Consider the following 18,255-nt stretch of genomic DNA (forward strand, 5'->3'; position numbering starts at 1 on the left):
TGTCAAAACGACGGAAACGCGGGTGGCAGGCGCGGTGTGATGAGGTGGACGAGAGGGAAGAGGTCGTCGTGGTGAATGTCGAGCCCCAACGAGTGAACCAACCACGTGTAATGTGGCCCGGCCGGCTAGTAAAGTGTGCTCAAGGCCCGATGCGTGGCCAGGATTTAGATTATTTTGCTGTTAGAAATTTCCACACGATGAGCCACTTTGTTGAGCTACCATTTGTGGCCAGGTCGCTTCTAAAAAATAAGTGAATATCTCAGTGGGCTTTACCTGGTAAGAAAAAAACCTCACAGTTTAGTTGTATTTGTATATATTTTAAGTGATTTGTTTACCTTTCCTATCTGTGAAAAAGAGCTTCATAGCTCATCGGATTCCTCCAGTCTAAATATTCTGATGGCAACCCCCATTCAACGTCGTTGCCGTGACGTCATCCGGTCTATGTCTAAGTAAATACAGTCAGGCTATTTCTTTACTGCTTTTAAAATATTGTGAGCTTGACTTTGGAACATATATTTGTGCAAGAGTTGTTATTGTGCATGTTGTCGTGTGCCATATCGGCTTTAATATACATTTTCTGCGTGTTAAACTAAGGTGCTAACAATCTGTTAAAAGGCTATATATTTACGGTGCTTAAATGCCTCGGCAACTCAAGAGTACCTCGCATCACGTCTTATCTCAAATATTCGAAGGGCACCTCCCCAGTGACAGCTGTCTGTGCACCACAATATGACTGCAAGTAGACAGTCAACCAGTAGAGGTAGGCGAAGATTGCTATTTGGCAAATTTGGCAACTTTTCATCATGATACAGGCAGAACATGGCTTAGTCATTTTAAACAATATCAGATCTTTGAAGCAGAGAGCACGTATTTATGATTCATCCACCCGCAGTATTAACCAGAGGGGCATGCAAGATTCTAACCCCAAACCTCTAGCAGAAGTGGCGAATACCCTTCCGCTGGGCCCTGTCATCAGTTCTACGTGCAGGAGTTTGGCTGTTACAGCGCAGAACCATGGCGGAATTATGACATTTGGAAGCCTTCAGCTAGCAATGGATAAACAATTCTTGATGATCATGATGATGAAAATGTATCTGTCCATTGACCTGTATTTTGAGCATTATTTTTGTCAAATGTTGCATTCGTATCAGATATCAAATATGCAGTGAATCTATGTCACTATATTAGTGCGTGCATGCGCTTACAAAAAACGCATCAGTCAGGAAAAATTCGAGATCCCACGGTGTTCTAGTTTATGACTTCTGAGCTCCATTTAATATAACAATGTTATGTTTAATTTTTTTTGATCTGCCCTTCAATAATGGGTGTTTAACATTGAATTAATTTCACGATCAAAGCTGTATAGTTGGATCTGCATTTCATTTCTTAACGTGTGCCATTAAAATCACATCAAATTTTACAACTGTTCAATGCGGAAATAATTTTAAGCCGTTTTTTTAAATATCACTTCTCTTTTGCAGGCAATACATTCCCAACGTGTCATAATTTCATGACATTGCTTTTGCACTGTAGACACAAAATTAATTTAGCTTTTTTATTGATTAAATTGTAATCCAAGATAGCACACTAGAAAAATAAAACCATTACACTACAGTCAACGGATGTTGAACGACAATAAAATCATTGTACTATAAATCAACAGCTAAAATCAATTAGTTAAAATGACATCATTTATTTTTAAATCAGGAATTTATGTGATTAATGAGGCTATTGTTCATTGTAAGTTAACGCTTGTTTAATTATATCAAATTTGTATATTATGGTCGACATGTTGCAGTTATAATAGAATGTAAGTAATGAGAATAAGTCAATCTGGCCAACTGAAATATAGCCGTGTGCATTATCATTAGGAAATCGGTGAAGCCAATTGTCGTGATATTTTCTATCATGAGCAACATGGTTCCCTACCGCAGTCATTCACCCAATTAGTTCGCTTCGTATGGTCCTGTCTGCAGTAAAGATAATACCCACGTCTTCTGGAATGGGAACTGTCACAATCAAAGTACAAGTAATCGTCCACATTATACATGTTTTTATAGGTGAATCTCGGCGATAGCGTTGCTTTGACTTGTGACGGAGGCCTCAAACAGAACCCTGCAGAGAGCAGAACACACGTTAGTCAATTCGCTGTTTTTTCAGTGCTCATGCCCAGCCACGTGGAGATACCAAGCACGAGACAAATCCAGCGGCTGCTTTTGCACAAATAAACAGCATTTGTCTCTAGCAATGACAGCTCACTCGGCATTAATGTTACGCACTTAGAATACTAGAATACTGCACATGCGAAATGGGAAACGTTTCACTCATCCATCATCCCTCTTTGGGTGATAATTGAGGTAACCAACTTGTGGAATAGCAGCAGTGGTTGTCCGTTGGAGAAACTGGGCCCCACAATAGTAATGTGGAACTTCCACTACCCCCACACTCATTTGAGCAGGAAATCAAGCACAACTACGTATATATACAAAGTAAAATGCACATACACAATTGGAGTTATTGTACAATTTATACTCCGATTCTAATTAAGCAAAAATGTATCAAAAACGAACTTGCAGTATTGGGCGTGAGGATTTTTATTTTCAATTGTTATTAGTTCACGTGATGCGTCCATGGACAAGAGCTACAATGTGCCACAAGCATTACACTTGCTGAACTTTAAACTAGATTCGAAGCTCTACATTTCCAGATAGTGTTAGAAATGGTTAAGAGCCACTGATATTTGTTATAGCCTGAAGTCAAACTCAGGTAATAGGTTTCCAGCCCAATTTTCTAAACATTACCATAAGCCCCCGGGGTCCCGTAAGCCCCCGGGGTCCCGTAAGCCCCCGGGGTCCCGTAAGCCCCCGGGGTCCCGTAAGCCCCGGGGTCCCGTAAGCCCCCGGGGTCCCATAAGCCCCCGGGGTCTCATAAGCCCCCGGCTCTCGCATAAACTGCGTTGCGACGTAATTTTATGTCTGTTGAAGGCGAACGATACGGCAATCTATTCCACTCGACGAGCTCTACATGATGCGCGAATCAATGTTTTTTTTCTTCTGCGCATTCGTCCTCGTTGCTGTGCTTGGACGACACGACAACAGAATGATCTGCGCCAGGTGGGTCGCGGCGTTAATGTGCGTGGTGGGACGGAGTCGCCAAATTTTTTTTGTATTTATTACGATTTGGACTTCCGTTTATTCGGGACCCCTGTTTCCCACCCTAAGGTTCAATTGTGGAATGGTCCCTTCATGAATTGCTTAGCGTGGAAAGCGGCAAATTTTCCACAGAGAGTTCATCATTATATGAAAAAACATTCGGTGAATAATACTGTGACCATGTTAACTGGATTATGGCACATGCCTTGTAGCCCTCACTTTCATTTTCTTGCGAATTTGTTTTTACAATGGCTTCTGAAAAATGCGTATACCTCATTCACTAATTTTTGCATGTAAGGCGCCACACGTAATAAATATTTGAAGTGCCAGTGTAGTCAAATTAAATTGTCTCTCCCAAACGTAAAGTGTGTGAAATTGAATGTATATGATTTACCACCACATGTGTTCCATCTAAAAGCCCCGAGGGAGCCGGGTGGGGCCCATTGTCCATCGTAGCATTGTAGATTGTAGCCTTCATATGGCTGTCGATTTGAGCATGTGACCCTCACAATATCTCCCTGTGTGAAAACATTTTTGCTTTTGTGCTGGTCTGAAAGACGTCCAAAGGGATCTATTGGTTGATCACAAGTACCTGTTGAGGAAAGCAAATTTGTAAAAAAATCAAATTGGAAGATAAACAATTTATTAATTAACAGGAATGTTAGTGACATTTTGCTCTGTAAGACACGGACACCCATGGAGCAGTTGCCCGCACAATTCCTTGAAAGGTGAGCAACACATATATACAGTACTGTGCCCCATGAACAGCCTTCACTGTCTTCCTTGGCTACATGACACGATGGGCCCCCATCACCACCGATTCCCACAGCTTCAAAATCATTCCCACACACATGCAGACATCTCCACTGAATGCACCAATTTTAGCATTTGTATGCATCGCAATACCCAACACACGTATCTTACGTGTGAAATTGCACACATCTGGAGATATCACTTGGGGGAGCAATTATCATGCCACTCAGGTTTAACGTGGACAAGATCAAGATTTGAGCCATTCAGATCTCCAGAAGTCTAGTATCTTGGATAAATATGATTGGGTGGCCTGCAATGGTTAAGAGTATCTGTGGATACTTTCACCAGAACAATAGGTCTTCAATAAATAGGCGTAGCGTTTGTTGGCCACCCACCCCCTCATGCGCCGTGCCGGCCTTCACAAGTGCTCGTTGACAGGACGATTCTCAAGTCTGTCAAAATCTATATGATTATATGTACACTGTATATACACGTAAGTCATGATTAGTACATATACACTGCAAATAGGACCCCACAATGTGCCTAACGTTTAGTTGAAGCACCTTTATCGACTCTTTTTAATATATAGAATATAGTTCATCAATACTTATAAAGTTTAACACGTAGGCTTTCGCGACCAATATTGTTCATAATCAACGATTTTTGGGTTTAGATCGCGTTATTTATAAATGTGTCGTAACCCTCCACCACCCGACACGGCCAATCAGTAAAAAAAAGTGTCACGTTGACAAAAGACAAATAGTTCACTGCTTTAGCCCACCGGTGTGTTGAAGCGTGAAACCACAACATTTACAATTTGAGTACGACGTTTCGCTGGTAATTGCATCCAGCATCATCGGGCAATTCGCCAGAATGGTGAGGCTCTGCTGTGTCTCCCGTTCTTATATAGAGCAGCAGCAGGGTGACGTCATCATTAACTCATTAACTCATCAGGTGCAAAGATTTGAGGGGGGGGGGGTTATTGTAATTATATACTTGATTAGTAATAAGGCTATTGTTACGATGCGAGTTGTAGATTAGTAATCATTTGGAATGTGTTCTATTGTGATTATGCTACATTAATAATCAGTTAGTGCTTGTTTCCCTTATAAGGAATTGTAATGCATCTTATTTAATAATACGCTTCCAGGCCGCACTAAGCCTGTAGCTGTCTGAGCGATTAAAGTTATTTCTGTTTCTCTCAATCTCAATGGATTCTCTAATTAGTCTTTGCCAGTAGTAACTAGTTTTACACAACACTTCAACGTTGTCAAAATCAATTGAGTGTCCCTGTTGGCAAGCATGTTCTGCCACTGCCGACAGTTGTGTTTGCGATAGTTTAATATTTCTCTGGTGTTCTTTTAGTCTTACACTAACGTTACGCCCTGTCTGTCCAATATAGCATCTGCCACATACACAATTAATCCGATATACACCTTCTGTTGATAATTTAGGTAATTCGTCTTTAGTGCACGTTACTAGTTGTTGAATTTTGTGTACTGTACCAAATCTTACTGTAATGTTTTGCTTTTGCAAAACACGGGCTAATTTGTCAGTTACTCCTGAGATAAATGGTATTTTTATTGTTTTAATAATCTGATCGCTTTCAGCAGTGTTGCTTTGCGATCGTGATTTGGCATTTAGTGCTCTGTTAACTTGAGCATTATTGTAGCCATTCTGTCTTAGTGCTTCTTTAACATGTTTAATCTCTCTCACTAGACTTTCATCATCTGACACTGTTTTAGCCCGATGTATGAGCGTCTTGATTAGAGAGGATTTCTGAGCTGGGTGATGATGCGATTTCGCATTCAGATAGGCATCAGTATGCGTTTGCTTTCTGTAAACGCTGTGTGTTATTTTACCATTTAGGCCATGCCCAAGTAAAATATCCAGGAACGGGAGTGTGTTATTCACCTCCATTTCCATGGTGAACTGAATGGCCGGGTTTTGTGCATTGAGATGATTTAGAAAATCGTTAAGTGTATCTTTACCATGTGGCCAGACAACCAAAGTGTCATCCACATATCTAAACCAAAAGGATGGTTTTAATGTGCTCGAGGCAAGTGCTCTGGTTTCAAAGTTTTCCATGTACAAATTTGCTATAGCAGGAGATAAAGGAGAGCCCATTGCTGCTCCCTCCCTTTGTTTAAAGAATAAATTAGCAAAATATGTAACTAAACAAATACAGCCCTACATCGGTAGGACATCATCATTCATAAGAAATTCAGAACATCTTGTGAATATGATCAAAGATATTAAACTTAACCCTAATGATATTTTGGTGAGTTTTGATGTGATTTCGCTATTCACTAAGGTTCCAGTGAGCGAGTCGCTTAAATTACTTGATACACTGGTAAAGAATACAGATTTACCAAAAGATATTCCGAAACTCGCTGAACATTGTTTAAATAACACTTACTTCTTATGGAGAGGTGAATTCTTTAAACAAAGGGAGGGAGCAGCAATGGGCTCTCCTTTATCTCCTGCTATAGCAAATTTGTACATGGAAAACTTTGAAACCAGAGCACTTGCCTCGAGCACATTAAAACCATCCTTTTGGTTTAGATATGTGGATGACACTTTGGTTGTCTGGCCACATGGTAAAGATACACTTAACGATTTTCTAAATCATCTCAATGCACAAAACCCGGCCATTCAGTTCACCATGGAAATGGAGGTGAATAACACACTCCCGTTCCTGGATATTTTACTTGGGCATGGCCTAAATGGTAAAATAACACACAGCGTTTACAGAAAGCAAACGCATACTGATGCCTATCTGAATGCGAAATCGCATCATCACCCAGCTCAGAAATCCTCTCTAATCAAGACGCTCATACATCGGGCTAAAACAGTGTCAGATGATGAAAGTCTAGTGAGAGAGATTAAACATGTTAAAGAAGCACTAAGACAGAATGGCTACAATAATGCTCAAGTTAACAGAGCACTAAATGCCAAATCACGATCGCAAAGCAACACTGCTGAAAGCGATCAGATTATTAAAACAATAAAAATACCATTTATCTCAGGAGTAACTGACAAATTAGCCCGTGTTTTGCAAAAGCAAAACATTACAGTAAGATTTGGTACAGTACACAAAATTCAACAACTAGTAACGTGCACTAAAGACGAATTACCTAAATTATCAACAGAAGGTGTATATCGGATTAATTGTGTATGTGGCAGATGCTATATTGGACAGACAGGGCGTAACGTTAGTGTAAGACTAAAAGAACACCAGAGAAATATTAAACTATCGCAAACACAACTGTCGGCAGTGGCAGAACATGCTTGCCAACAGGGACACTCAATTGATTTTGACAACGTTGAAGTGTTGTGTAAAACTAGTTACTACTGGCAAAGACTAATTAGAGAATCCATTGAGATTGAGAGAAACAGAAATAACTTTAATCGCTCAGACAGCTACAGGCTTAGTGCGGCCTGGAAGCGTATTATTAAATAAGATGCATTACAATTCCTTATAAGGGAAACAAGCACTAACTGATTATTAATGTAGCATAATCACAATAGAACACATTCCAAATGATTACTAATCTACAACTCGCATCGTAACAATAGCCTTATTACTAATCAAGTATATAATTACAATAACCCCCCCCCCTCAAATCTTTGCACCTGATGAGTTAATGAGTTAATGATGACGTCACCCTGCTGCTGCTCTATATAAGAACGGGAGACACAGCAGAGCCTCACCATTCTGGCGAATTGCCCGATGATGCTGCAATTACCAGCGAAACGTCGTACTCAAATTGTAAATGTTGTGGTTTCACGCTTCAACACACCGGTGGGCTAAAGCAGTGAACTATTTGTCTTTTGTCAACGTGACACTTTTTTTACTGATTGGCCGTGTCGGGTGGTGGAGGGTTACGACACATTTATAAATAACGCGATCTAAACCCAAAAATCGTTGATTATGAACAATACTTATAAAGTAGACCTGCTTTTTTATTTATTTATTTATATTGTACGATCAGCCTGTGAATGAGTAATGCCATAACAATGTGACATATAGGGTCTGGCTTGTCTGGAGCAACTACACCATACCCCATATTATATAAATAACGTGATTAGCACAACGACTCCTTGCCCTACAATAGACTTTTAGGTCTCACAGGGTCAATTCCAAAATGGCTCTCGTGGCACTCGGGGCACCATTTAAGAATCATTTCTATATTCAAAAACATTTATACTTTTGCAGCCGATATCAGTATTCATAATCGCATGTTGGGTGGGTTAGGCATGCAAATACAGTGGAACCTCGGTGTACGACCGCTTCGGAATACGTCCAATTTGGTATACGTCGTGTTTTGTCGAGAGAAAAACTGTCTTGGGATCCGACGCGTTTGCTAGAACTTGTATGGGTCTGGATGAGTCACCGCGTACAGAACCCGCATATACCCCGTTCACGACTGAAACAAAGCGAGAGGGGCTGGGTGGCGTGGGGGAAGAGGGGCGGGGGACGTGTGGGAGAGGGGCGGGGTGGCGTGGTGGAGAGGGGCGGGGGACTTGAGGGAGAGGGGCGGGGGACGTCGGGGGCTGCCCCCATGGAGGGTGGAGCCCCGGGTCTCGGCGCGCACAACGTGCGGGTTTGAGGCACGCCACGTGACCAGCGCAGCTGGCAACAGCGCGGTCACGTGGCTTCTGTATGCATTTTAGTAATTAGCAGAGGTGGGACAAAGTCATTGTTATGCAAGTCCAAGTCGAGTCGCAAGTCATCAAATTCATGACTCGAGTCTGACTCGAGTCCAAGTCACATGACTCGAGTCCACATCTCATAGGTGGGACAAAGTCATTGTTATGCAAGTCCAAGTCGAGTCGCAAGTCATCAAATTCATGACTCGAGTCTGACTCGAGTCCAAGTCACATGACTCGAGTCCACACCTCTGGTAATTAGTGTCTAAATTATTTTATACAACCCCATTAATGTACAATATGCCATATAAAATATCATTTATTTTCCACTGGAACGCATTATTTCCTTTCCCTTTATTTCTTATGGGAAAAATTCGTTTGGTATACGTAATTTTCGGTATAAGTCCTACCTTCTGGAACGAATTAACGACGTATACCGAGATTCCACTGTATATGGTGCAACTCTGACTCCCTGGATGCCTCCATCGCGTGCCGAGGATGCTTAACATGTCTCAACCAAAAAGTCCTATCTAATGAAAATTGTTCTTCAGCTTCCCAGTGAGCTGCAACATTAATCATTGGTATTCTTTGGTTCTTTCGGTAAAGTCACATAGGTAAAAAATGTAATAAAAAAAAATAAAAACAACTAAATTAAATCACGACGTTTCGGAGGCAACACAAGCTTCCGTCATCAGGTGGAACTGCCACAGCAAAATTACTGTAGTGAGTAGAGAGAGCTATTTGTGACAAGCGAGTATATAGGGTAAGAGGGGGGGGGGAGGAGCCAGGGAGGATGGAGACTACGTCAAGTGACAGCCGGACGAGATCCAGGAAGTCAGAGCCACACTGGGATCTTAACTCAAAATATTTAGATAATGATATAAGCACTATGACTACATCGACATTTGGCAAGAGTGTTAACCATTTTCACTTAAACTCCTTGTAAAACTCATCTTTACATGATACAAGGGTGGTAACTTACGCTGACATGTAGGGGACTGTGAAGGGTACCACGTTTGATCTTCCTGACAGGTCTGTTGATCAGAACCTGCCACCATGTAACTGGGTGAAAAAGCAGAAGATTCGCCATCAGCATCATACTTTACATACACAAGAGGACAGGATGCAGGACGTTCAACTGCCTTAGAGATTACACGATTATCACATTTGGCTGCGTACGGTGGGAAACAAGTTCAACGTACATACATACAAATGCGAAGGAGAAAGTCTGGTGCGGAGAGAAGACAATGCAGGGTTAGGGGCGGTGGGAACAAAATGAATTAAGGAGGTGCAAGGAAGACCACGCGGGGTGGAAGACCTGAATTTCACGGAGGGATTCAAATGCTGGGCGGTGGAGAGGCAGAGGGTGGGGGTAGGGATTTCCACGGGTCGAGTAGCGATGATAAGAATGCCATACCTGTCAACTCCTTATCAGTGCCTACCTTATTACAGACCAATTCAGACCTTATTGGTCACCCGTGCCCTTATAAATCTCAACGTTCATCCTACAAAGTCCCATCACAAGAGAGAAACGCAAACAAATAGACAATTACTATTAGTAATTGTATGGACCTGAAAACTACATTTCCCTGTACAATAATACGGATAGACCGTATGGGTTGACAGGAATGGAATGCATGTATTTATGTTGAACTTCTTTCGCATCGTACTTAGCCAACAGTGCAACACAGAGGTGCGGGGGGAAGAACAAACTAAAACGCAAAAAACTGTTGTAAAAAAATGTTTTTCAATCCATATTTAAAGTGCATAGATCCAGTGGCTTCCTTAACCAGATGGCCACGGAAGCGCATCTGAGCGAATAGTGGGGGAATTGGGGAACAATCCTGGATGCGGAGTGCTAGATGGATTGAAGCAGCAAAAGGTTGGATAGTGGCAGGCTGGACAGGTGACTGCAGTATTCAATGCATGAGCTGATAAGGGCGTATGTGAGTGCAACAGCGGTGAAGCTTGTAACACAATGCTACATGTTATTGTTCTGGAGAATGGGTAGAAGTGATATGACAGTGTGGTGTATGCGAGGAGCAAATAAGAGGTTAGAGTTGAGGAAGACATCAGGGTAAAGGATCCAAGGAAGAGATTTAACAATGCCGTTGGAAGAGTGACAGGTAAAAACACAAGGCGTGGATGTGGAGGAGGTGAGAAATACAATCACTTTATGGCAATCCATGTTGAGCTTTAGTTGGTGACAAGACAACAGTCGCAGGGAGACCGAGATGTCAGAGATACTGAACTAAAGAAAAATATCAGCAGCATAATACTAGAAGCCTTACGTCCAGATGAGGGCACCAAGATGGAGAGTGTAGTGCAAGAACAGCAGTGGACCAATAAACTGGCGAAGACCAAGAGTCAATTGTTAACCTTCACAAAGCACCTACCAAACATCAAGGCAGTAACCTGCCAGCCACTGTGATGGATGAGAGGTTGTAAAATGAACAAGTAATGCGGCAACAGGAATCCCCAATAACGGATATTCTACATATTTAGGCCAGATTTTAAAGACATGACACTAAATCACTATTTTATGAGGCACTGTATTTTCAGCACTATTCCAACTCAACCTGCTTAGCTTCTGACATCTGATGAGATGTGGCACATTCAGAGTGAGCTGGTATCATAGACCACTTCAACAGGACTCTCTTACTTAAGAGTAAGGGCCATAAAATGTGACCTCTGGTGAATCGATACATCGCATTGATGCACGTTGATAAGGGGCCATCAGTTTGATTCCTTCACCAACATGTTTTTCCCCATTTAAAGTGACATTTCTTTTAAAGCTTGGTCTAAGCACACATGGTGCATCAGTTGAAATGATGGGGCAATTTATTAAATCCCTCTGTCCATCCAGTAAACTTTACAGGGTTCGCCACAGTTAGTCGATTGGGAGGTCACATGTAGCAGGGTTCTGGGTGCGTACTCCGACCTCATGATGTACAAGGTATGCCTTTTGAACAAGTAATTTACGTGACATATAGCAAACCTAATTATTGTAATGTCAAACAATCCCTTGCAAATGTGTATTGTGCCAAGCACCAAGATGGCAATCGATCGTTTCAGGAGATCACATGGCCGAGTGGTAGCACGTTTGCTATTTGTTTCAGAGGTTTGTGGTTCAATTCCAGTAGGTCGCCCTGGTTATTACTGCGGGTGTGTGAACCAAAAGCACACACCATCTGCTTCAGTGTGCATTAAACATTCCCTGACATTAAATGAAACAAGTAGCCATTGTGTGCCGGCTTCATGGTCTATATTTGCCAAATTAAAAAAATTAGCCACTAACTTCTAAACTGGGATTCTATAGAGCAACATGGCCCTTAAAGTGAAACTATTGAAAACTGTGTCTGTGACATAGTGACTTTGTGGTATCTTTGCACGAACAACGGCCCAAATACCAAATGTACAAAACTATAAATTATAATATACATTACCCTTTGTTGCATTTTAATGTGATGGAGCTCCCCAAGGAATAGTCATTCCCAATCCAGTATCCTTGCCATGGTTCAGGTGGAGGTGGGCAATTAAAGACTGCAGAGGATAGCAGAATACAATGGTACATGACAGTCTCATAAAATAGCCATTTATGTCATGTAATATCCTCATATATAATATCCAATTCAATACATGTAAATGTATTGTGAATGAGTCTTGCAATTACAATTGATTAACATTTAAAAAAGTTGTGACTTAGTTTGTTTAAAACTGTGCACTGTAAAAAAACATGTTTTCTTATTAATGTCATTTTGACAAAATTGTTAACCTACATTGTTCTAAATAATTGTCAATTCGTAGTTGTCACGAATATTTATTGTGGTATTTTAAGGCAAGGTTTTCACAACTCTTAATATTTTATAACGTGCGTTTTTACCCAACCAAGTTCTCGTGAGTCGTACTTAACAACGAAATCCATGCAAGGCTACTGCATGATAAAAATGTAACTCTATTTACTAATAGGGGTTTTCCCCTTATTTCTGGCAACAAAACTGACACCTTTTGCAAGAAATCATGTTTACATTAACCACAATACTTGCAGACAAAATGCAAACAATGAAAACAATAGTCTGATCATTTATGCATTGTTCTTGAAACGTATTGGTCCACACCAGAGACAGCTTTCCTTAGAGCCTAGTCTCATATGGTGCTCGACCAGATGACGCCAAAAAGGCGCAAAGTTCAAAGACAATGCACTATCAGAGTAATGAGAGCTCGGGGTAAGCATCTACATCATGAGGCATCCTTTGCCAGTACCAAAATATTACTAATAGGGGTTTCCCCCTTTTTTCTGGTAACAAAACTGACACCTTTTGCAAGGAATCATGTTTACATTAACCTTTTTGGCGTCATCTTGTCGAACACCATATGAGACTAGGCTTTAATGAAATATGTCTCTGGTGTGGACCAATGAGTTTTAAGGATAATGCATAAATTATCAGATAATTGTTTTTTGTTTGCATTTTGACTGCAAGGAAAAGTGAAAGTTCACAACTCATCCTTACCACACACTGGGTCCTTGCCTGACCAGGTTCCATTGGCTTGACAGATTCGCGTTGAGGGCCCATTTAGTGTCATTTCATTTTCACAAGTGTATGTAATCTCACTGCCAAATTCCAGCCTAGATGGGAAACTGCTTATAAGATGTGGACCTTCAGCGGGTGAATCACATGTAATTGCTGTGAAATGGAGACAGAATACATTTAAAGAGCAGTGTCTAGTCAAAGAGCTAACCGCTTGGATTTCACAATGAAATATGTTAAAAACAATCACGACACACTTTCCAACTTATACACCACCTTTTGCTTGACATTCCCTCACCAGCCATCAACAACAACAGCCGCCATTCGCCAATAAATGCCGGTGATGCCACCACGGCGCCTGTGCCAGGCAAATTGCACTTTGAGGCAATGTGAAGTGCCAACTTGCTGCATTTTAGCCTCCCAGCACTCCGCTCATTGTTGTGAGCATTGCTCCTCTGCCCACAATTGGTATTGGGCATTGTTACAAGACTTTGAGGACATTTTTATAAAGGGACCGTACGATTTAGGTGGCACAATTAACGTCACATCACATAGAGACAGGAAACGCACCGCCTATCCTCCAAAATTCATATTGCATGGGGCCGGTCGAGAAAGCTCACGTACAAAACGCGATCGATGAGATGTTAAAAGCCGATATTATCTTGCCATCCACGAGCTCATGGGAAGACCCTATCGTCCTAGTGAATGAGCTAGACGATTCATTGTGGTTTTACGTCGACTTCTGTCAACTAAATGAGATCACAATGGTGGATGCTTATCCGCTACCGCAGATTGACATTCCTTGGATGCCTTAGCGGGAGCCAAATACTTTTCTACTTTGGACCTATCATCGAGATTTGGCAGCTACCGCTGGATGGGGATTCTAAAGACAAAACTGCCTTTAGGACACCGCAGGGGTTATTTCATTTTAACTGTCTTCCAATGGGATTATAAATGGCCCCAGCCACATTCCAACGGCTCATGGAGCTGGTACTGACAGGTCTACAGTAGGACATTTGCCTGATATATTTGGACGACGTAATTGTGTCCGGAGGACGGTTTTCTGACACATTAAGGAAGCACATTTAAAACTCAAGCCTTCTAAATGCCACCTCGCACGGCCCTCACTCAGATATTTCGGGCACATAGTTAGTGCAACGGGGGAAGATATTGATCCAGAAAAGATGCAGTGTGTTAAAGAATGGCCCACAACTGTATCCGTGCCCGATGTTAGAAGATTTATAGGTTTTGTTTCATATTACTGCAGATTCGTACAGGATTTTGCAGCCATTGCGAAACCCCTACACGCACTTACAGCTAAGGGGCAGAAATTCCAGTGGGGTACAGAAGAGAACAGGGATTTTAAATATCTGCGGACACTCCTTACAGAGGTGCCACCATTGGCATATCCAGATTTTCCATTGCCCTTCACACTGGATACAGATGCGAGCATAGTAGGGATTGGAACCATCCTATCCCAGGTGCAGTCGGGCAGGGCGGTGGTGATAGCATATGGCAGCTGGCTCCTGTCATCGGCCAAACAACGTTGTTGTGTAATGAGGAGAGAGCCTTTGGCCATTGTGGCATAGCGCTGGTGGAAAAGGGAATCCGTGGCATACGGCAGTCCTGACGTCAGCAGGACAGGATATACACGAGAGCAGGATCTAGCGAAAAGGGCACAGAAGGGGCCCACCAGAAACCCGCTGTAGGTTCCAGGAAGGGGGTGTGGCGGATCAGTGCCAACTGCTCTGAAGGGAAAACTCACACGGGTGGTCCACGAGAAATGAATGCACCTTGCCGAGGCAGGTCCATCCGCTGTTACAATCCATGATGGTGTCTCGTATCAAAGAGGTAGTCGCTCTGGACATTCAGGCCATTTCCCACCACTCAGAGGGGTAACAAATTCCTCCTTGTCACGGGTGGAATACCTGTCCCGGTGGCCGGTGGTGTGGCCTCTGCTAGACCAGTCAGCCGCATCCATTCCGGATGCATTTTTGCACTGGTATGTTCTGGACAAGGGGGCTCCGGAACAACTTATTACAGACCAGGGGCGAATTTTTTCTTAAAAATTGTTAAGGGAGGTGTGCAATTCCCTGGGAACAAAATAAATCCGGACATAGCCCTACCATCCCCAGACGGATGGAATGGTGGAGCCCTTATGTCTATGTTGTGCCAACAGGTTAATGAGGGGCAGTCGGACAGGGACTTACACATTCCCGGTGTCCTGGCCGCATATAAGATTGCCCCTTTCGCCTCAACAGGATTCTCCCAGTTTTACCTCATGTATGGGAGGGAAAGAGACCCCCCCCCCCATGGAGGCTCAGTTGGGCATAAACCTGGGCAAAAAGAGGGCCATCATGCCCATGCAGGTCACGATTAGAGTCATTTGGGCTGTGCACAAATGACTAATGCACCTGGGAGTGCAGAAAACACTTGCAATCCTCAGACTCGATTTCTTCTGGCCTGGAATGTCGGGTGATATGTACAACATACCGAAGGGGTGTGTGCAATGCGCTCGCCAAAAAGCTCTGCCGAGAATGTGCTATCCGCTGTTGCAATCAATTGGTGTATCCCAGATAAATGAACTTGTTGCGCTCATCGTCCTCATAACATTTCCGACCACGCGAGGTAATAAATATTTATTGGTGGGTGTCGAATATTTTTCTCTCTGGCCCATGGCTTGGCCGCTTCCAAAGCAGTCGGCTGCAGCTATTACTGAGGCATCCCTCCATGGCTATGTGTTGGATAAGGGGGTTCCGGAACGCCTCCTTACTGACCAAGGCAAAACATTTTGATCTAAATTGTTGAAGGAAGTGTGTGACCTGTTGGGTACAAGAAAAGTGCATATGTCGCCCTATCACCCCCAGACGGATGGAATGGTGGAATAGCTGCACAGGACCCTGACTTCTATATTGAGTCAGCAGGTCAACGAAGCCCAGTCTGACTGGGGGTTCTTGCAGCCTAAGGATGGCCCCTCACGCTTCCACCAGGTTCTCGACGTTCTTTTTAATGCATGGGAGGGAACCCGGAGCCTACAAGGAAAAAGGTTGACATGCCTAGCCCCATGCGCCTTACCCTCCAGCGGGTGTGAGAAGCACGGAAGGCTTCCAGGCATAATTCGACCTCCCGGCAGTCGGCAAATGAAAGGCTAAGGGGGCTTTGACACCCAAGGGCCAGGTATTGGGTGTGTCCAATGAGCTGGAGCGTGCATCCGCTGAGGTCGTGCCGTAGGGGAGTTCTGTCATTCTGCCCGCAAGATCGAAGTGCCTGACATCCTCGACGTTTCCGGTTATGCTGACGCCAGACAGATTTCAGGGTGCAAGGCATCCATCGCCCACCCGTTCTCTGCCCACCATTGTGAATCCTCGGGAGGCGCCACGCCCATTAGGCCATCTTCAAGTTCTCCCCGGGTCCTCCAGGGAGCTCAGGCCCACCTTGCCTAGGGGCCCCGCAACAATAACTCATTTAAAGACTGCCCGATTTAAGTTACTCTCCTACAGCATGCTATTCTTTCTACGCCACCTGCTGGTGGTCACACGCGCAAGTCAGATAGGTCATTGGCTGATCCTGGCTCTTCTTGTGCTCGCGTATGCTGACACACACATGGGAGTAGGATTGTGCTGTTAGTGGGAGGGTAAAACCAGCCATTGTACATTGCTCACATTTTTTTAAATCTTTTCTTCTTTTCCTCCCTTCCCTTGCCCTCTCTCGTCTAGGGAATTGTACATCATGTGTATAATTTATTTATTGCGCTGTTGTCTGTTTTAACTGTTGCAAAGCTTTTATTCTTTTCTGGCACACTCCTGTTTTTTTCTTATGGGAGCTATCAGCCTGGACGGCTGTGTTTTACAAAGGGGGGGGGGTGATGTAGTGGAATGTATAAAGTCACTGTGGTGTAGCGCCAGTACTGAGAGAAGAGCGGTACTGTATGTGCGGAGCATCTCTCTAGCACCGAAATGAGTACGGAACGGAAGGGTCCCGAGGGGGCATAGTTCCGGTGACAGTGGGAGAGAGGTCGGGTGAGGATGTGACGTCTGCGTGAACCCGAGAGGACAAGTGACCGGCACGGGGTAGCAAGGGGGCCCAAAAGGGAGCTTGAGGGACACGTGATGCTGGCTCCAGATCCTTCTGGAAAGATCGTGGCCGGAGGCGGAGCAGGCCCACGCTCGGTAGCATAAGAGGGATAGCTCGAGAGCAATCACGGCTGTCTTCTGGAATCAACCCGCCATGCTACGTCTACTCGGTCTTCGGTTCTCGGTCTTCGGGCTTCACGCACGACATCGTGGACCAGGCAGCGTGTTAGCTGACCTGGTCCGATTGTATAGTTTTCCCGTCGTGTGGTTATGTAGTTACTCGTGGTGGTTACCACCCTAGATCGTTATCCGTCGAGTGATAATACGGTTACTCCATTGCATTAAGAAATACACGTGTTGCCTCCAAGTTCGAGTGTGCGCCTCTGTGGAACCCACTACACACGTAGCCGCCACTGTTTATAAACACATGCATAATTTAAGAGTTAGCAGCTGTCCCACGCTGTTATGCAAAAAATAAATTCCTTTAATTCATGACATTCATCATTGTAAATAATGGAAGAGTTTACTATCAATAGAGCAGTGGGCTAATCATTATACAATTACAAGTTTAAATGTCTGTCAGCATTGACTTGGCCCAGCATCTGCCAGGATCATAAAAAATGGTGCTGACTGGCGAGTAGAACTTTGTTATGAATAAATATTTATTTGGGAGAACATTAGCCTGCATATCTCGATAATGATTTTCATGATTTATTTTTTAACTAACAGTGCTGTAAAGGAAACTCTTAGAAGGCAAAGTGTGGGAGGGTCTAGAATGCATGAACATGGTTACTTAAATACGTACTTTTGCAGTAGGGTTTTTCGCTACTCAATTTGCCTGTACGTAAGCATTCTATCGTTTGGTTTCCCACCAATACATAATTTTCATTGCAACTATATCCGATAAAAGTGTTGAATTGAACTGGCAGAGAAACGTTTAAACTTCCATTTTGAATATCAAGTTGGTCGCACACCACCGCTGTTAAGAGAAAAAATAACACAACATGGACAATAGAAATGATCACAGAGGTCAGAGAAACCACACATCCTCTTATTTTCTGAAGTAAGAGGATTTGTAAATAATTAGCGTTATGG

General features: G+C 43.2%; 1 long non-coding RNA gene across 1 annotated transcript; it reads right to left on the minus strand.

Annotated features, from left to right (window-relative positions):
* Nucleotides 1-1,483: 1,483 nt before the first annotated feature.
* LOC144945726 (uncharacterized) lies at nt 1,484-12,100 on the minus strand. The gene is made up of 4 exons (XR_013639713.1): nt 12,005-12,100; nt 9,541-9,620; nt 3,547-3,744; nt 1,484-2,115 (listed from the first exon to the last, which is right to left on the minus strand). It is a non-coding gene; the product is annotated as an uncharacterized LOC144945726 (long non-coding RNA).
* Between the last annotated feature and the right edge of the window lie 6,155 nt (nt 12,101-18,255).

The sequence above is a fragment of the Lampetra fluviatilis genome, chromosome 38 (genome assembly GCF_964198595.1).
Source record: "Lampetra fluviatilis chromosome 38, kcLamFluv1.1, whole genome shotgun sequence".
NCBI lineage: Eukaryota > Metazoa > Chordata > Hyperoartia > Petromyzontiformes > Petromyzontidae > Lampetra > Lampetra fluviatilis.